This window comes from Leopardus geoffroyi, chromosome A1, assembly GCF_018350155.1.
Source record: "Leopardus geoffroyi isolate Oge1 chromosome A1, O.geoffroyi_Oge1_pat1.0, whole genome shotgun sequence".
NCBI classification, from domain to species: Eukaryota; Metazoa; Chordata; class Mammalia; order Carnivora; family Felidae; genus Leopardus; species Leopardus geoffroyi.
This window is the reverse complement of record NC_059326.1, coordinates 173,952,122-173,956,973: the sequence shown is the minus strand read 5'-3', so window position 1 is coordinate 173,956,973 and position 4,852 is coordinate 173,952,122. Positions and strand designations below refer to the sequence as shown.

The window sequence follows — 4,852 nt, the reverse complement described above, 5'->3', positions numbered from 1 at the left end:
TTAAGACTGATGGAAATAAGGGAAACAACTCTGTATGTAAAAAAAAGTAGAAGATGTATAAGATATAGTAAATGGAAATATAATTTTGTTGAACGTAAAAGAAAGTAATTTTGTTCTAAATGAGATGGGTTGTTTGAAGAGAAATGGCTTGGGACAAAATTTGAAGGCAAAGGAAAGTTGTAGAAGGTTCATGAAAGGAAATCTTTGGAAAGGAATTTTATATGTGGTTAGAATGGACTAAGTGAAATTAATGGATTTTAAAAGTACACTGGTATTGAGGTGCCTGGGTGGCTCAGTTGGTTAAGCATCTGACTTTGGCTCAGGTCACGATCTCACAGTTTGTGGGTTTGAGCCCAGCATCAGGCCCTGTGCTGACAGCTCAGAGCTTGGAGCCTGCTTCCGACTCTGTGTCTCCCTCTCTCTCTGCTCCTCCCCCACTTACACTCTGTCTCTCTCTCTCTCTCAAAAATAAATAAACATTAAAAAAATGTTTTTTTAAACTACACTGGTATAAGGTTAAAATTCTGCTTTTCTCTATTCAAAAGACAAAGTTTTCTTGGATTGTTCTGCTCTTGATAAGTATATATATTAAATTTTATATATAATATATATTTATATGATATGTAAATAAATCTATAATTCTATATTATATATAATATATAATACATATAGTAAATATATATATGCAAACGGTTTTTTCTCTTTCGTCTGCTGAGAAAATGAAAGCTTATGTTTTGTCTTTATCAGGTCTTTGACAACTTAAAGTTAAAACTTCTCAATGTTAAAGGACCTAAGTTTTGCTAACAACTATATAAACCTACATGTTTGTTTTTGAAATCTCTTATTGCCATCTTGGTTAAATAAATAATTTAAAGTTTTTAAGATTTGTAATGATCTATAATCCTATTTAGGATGTGCTTTATAACTTTCTAAGGTTTTAACAAACTTCCAAGATTTAAATTGTAAATGAAGTCTTTTTGACCAGTTAGGCCTTTTTATTTGTTATGTTAAGTTACTATGCAAACACTGTCAAACAAATAATGGTTAAGTTTAGGTTTTATTGCTTGGGTAAATGCTATAACTCTTCAAATATATACGCAATTCCTAAAATTTTAATATGTTTTGGTGATAAGGTTGACACTTGATATTCTGATTATCAAAGTGTTATGTGTCACAGAAATAACCAAATTTCCTTGTCAATTGCATCAAAATGAACTCTCATCAGACTGTTAACCATGTCCACTTTTTAGTCTTTTGTCACTTATAGTTATTGTTCTGATGCTCTTACAAAACGTCTTTTATCTTCAAGATTTATAAAAAGGACTTTTAGGACAAATACAGGTATCTGAAATCTTTAACATTAATACTAAAATGGGTAAGAATTTCCAGAACCAAAAGACATCATTCAAACTGAACAAAAATTAGGAACATGGTACAAAATAAACTGAGGAAAATTACAGTTTTTATGACTCTTGTTTTAAACAATTGCTGGTTCTCTGTTTGCTCTTCCCAATTAAGGAAACTTTCTCTTAAGATATCCATGATATACAAAAATAGGATAAGGTATTCATTGGGAAACAAACTGAAGCTTTTAACCTTTCTCTCTACCTGAACCCTCTGAAATTCAGACTCCCAGTAAGTGTTCTTTTTCATGGCAATTACAGTTATTTGCATGAGTTATATAAGAATCTGTTCTCTTTGTAACAGGACACCATTGGTTATTTTACTAGGCTTTGACTGGAAGGTCATATTTGAGAATCATGCATAGACTCAGAAATAACCAAACAGCTTTAAGGAACTAAGGTTGACTTTATAAAGCATGAAGCCAACAAAGCCCGTTGGAAATGTTGGCCTGATGCCTTGCTTACAGAGTTCCCAGCAGCCTTATCAGGTGAGTAAAGAATGTCACTTCCTGGCAAGTGCAGGAACCTCAGAATATCTTGGGGACCTCTAGAAGAGGAACTTGCCCAACTCTCTAAGTATTGCAGGCACATCTGATGGCAAGTATATGGCTGGCTTCTGGCCTGGAGAGGCCTAAAAGTTCAACCTAGAGATTCCTTACAAAAAGTTCTAGCAAAGCAAATTATAAAGGATTTATATGATCAGTCACTGTTCTTGCTGAGCTTATGTAATTAATTAGGTCAAGTTTATTAAAACTGGACTTGTTTTACAAGCAAATTAGTCTTGATTTGGCTATATCTGGAAATGAGGATTATTACAAAAATTATGTTTCAATAATGCACCTTTATGGATGTTAAATTCTAGTTCTGATTGTCTTTACCTGTTTATTGTTTGCCTAAGTTGAACAACGTGAGGTAAACTTCAGAAGAATTGTCATAATAGCACAGGTATGGATAATCTTCTTGTTTGTTATTTTGTGGGAATAATAACAGGACCCCATGGCCATATATATATATATATATATATATATTTAAATATATATGTATATATATGTGTGTGTGTGTGTGTATATATATATATATATTTTAGTGGGATGGATTTCCGCAACAATTGTATATAAAAAGACTTTCTCACTGTAAACCTATCAATAGATAAAGACTATAGCACTTTATTAAATTATTCACTTGAGGCTGCGTTAATTCATAAATCTCTAAGTGAATATACAAACCATATCCTCCCTAAACCTGATTTGACAGTTACTAGAAACCTACCCATAAAAACCCAGGAGTCCTGGGCAAAAGTCTAATACAGCAGGGGATTTAACTCCAAAATGGAAGGACCCCTACTGGGGTCATATTGTGTACTTCCACTGCAATAAAGTTAGAGGGGCATTCTTCATGGGCTCATACACCCAGAATAAAAACTGTACCTCCTTCACAGAAAACCAATGAGCCAACTAATGTGCTTTGTTATTCCTGAAACCTGTGGAAGACCTCAAGCTTCTCTTGTGATGGTTGCACCTTTCTTCTTCATTCTCCTTTTCCCAATTTATACTGATAATTCCTTCTTATAATGGGTCATTCAAAAGGATCACCAAAGACATTTGAATTACAAACCAAAAAGACCCATCTGATTCCTGCTGCCAGTTCCTACTCCCCTCTGAGAAGTAGTAGTAGTAAAAGTAGTAGGGGTAGAAGTTGTAGAAGTACTCCCCTCTGAGAGGCTTCAAGCCTGACATCTAAAAATCTCACTGGCAGTGCTGGCAGACACCGGGTTTGAAATCTGCTATAACCATTAACCTATAATTGCCTTGTTTCTATATTTCCTTATTGATTACTTATTTGCTTCCTGAACAGAGTCTATGATGGCTATACACAACCTTTACACAGTTAAGGCCTTAAATGACTCTCAAAATAACATTATATTATTAAATACTAAAATAACTAAAATAAAATTAAACATTAAAATAAAAGCATGAAGCCAATAAAGCCCGTTGGAAATGGTGGCCTGATACCTTGCTTAGAGAGTTCCCAGCAGCTTTATCAGGTGTATAAAGAATGTCATTTCCTGGCAGGTGCAGGAACCTCAGGATATCTTGGGGACCTCTTGAAGAGGAATTTGCTCTCTACATAGTTCTACAAAAGAGAATGGCATTAGATGTTTTAACTGCTGCACAAGGTGGAACTTGTGCTCTCATAAAAACAATGCTGTGTAGACGCTCTACAAGATGGATTTTCCTGAAGCTGCCAGTTCTTTCAGAACTCATCAAATCGAGGCTGCTCCAACCAGCTCTGCATTTGATGGATTTAAGGCAAATCTTGTCTTTAAGGAGATTGAGAAGAAACTTGAAGACGAAGGGAACTTGAAGAAAACTGGTGTTTTTTTTGTCTTCAAGGTGAAGGATGGCCCTGGGGGTAAAGAAGCCACCTGGATGGTGGATGTGAAGAATGGCAAAGGTCAGTGCTTCCTAACTAGATTGTGACTGCACAATCACAATGGCTGACTCGACTTACTGGCTTTAACGCCTGGTAAAAGGAATCCTCAGTCGGCATTCTTTCAAGGCAAATTGAAAATCACTGACAACATGGGTCCGGCTATGGAGTTACAAAATCGTCAGCTTCAGTCAGGCAAAGCTAAGCTGTGAAGAACTCCCTTTGCCTATCTTTGAAAATTAAGATAAGGTATATAGATATATATCCATATATTTCATTGTCAGAACTTAGATGGGAATCACACATTGGCAAATAATGTGAGATTTGGTTTTTTTTTTTTTTTATTTTTTTAACGTTTATTTATTTTTGAGACAGGGAGAGACAGAGCATGAACAGGGGAGGGTCAGAGAGAGGGAGACACAGAATCGGAAGCAGGCTCCAGGCTCTGAGCTGTCAGCACAGAGCCCGACACGGGGCTAGAACTCACGGACCGTGAGACCATGACCTGAGCCAAAGTCGGACGCTCAACTGACTGAGCCACCCAGGCGCCCCGTGAGATTTGTTTTTAAATGGGTGTGACCAATCCTATTTACCCTGAACTCTGGGTGAATAGAGCCTGCTAGTATATTACTGCTTGCTGAACTGCATACAACTGTGCATTACAAAGTTAATATGTTAATTAAGGTTTGGGGTAAAACTGAGTTTCAGAATAAAATTAGGAACAGCAAGATCTAAAAACAATGTAAACAACACTCTCATTTTGCTTTAAAGAGCATTCTGCTGAAGACTGAATTTAAGTTTCCCTTGGGAGAACTAGGGAAGAAACCGAATACCACCACTAGGTGGCCAATAATTAGTGTTGTGCACTTAATGTCCTTAACCTATTTTCCATTAATAGTTTTTAAAATCCTGTACTGGGATGTTTAAAAAAACTTAAACTTTGCATTTCATGCTGTCAAAATGGTATTTTCTTCCCAAATCAAAATAATCTGATCAGAGCTGGGGGAAAATTTTTTTTA

The 4,852-nt window shown here is 35.7% G+C and overlaps 1 pseudogene; it reads left to right on the top strand.

The window, feature by feature from the left end:
* The first annotated feature begins 3,628 nt into the window (after positions 1 to 3,628).
* On the top strand, positions 3,629 to 4,127 carry LOC123610081 (annotated as a pseudogene).
* Positions 4,128 to 4,852: the final 725 nt, after the last annotated feature.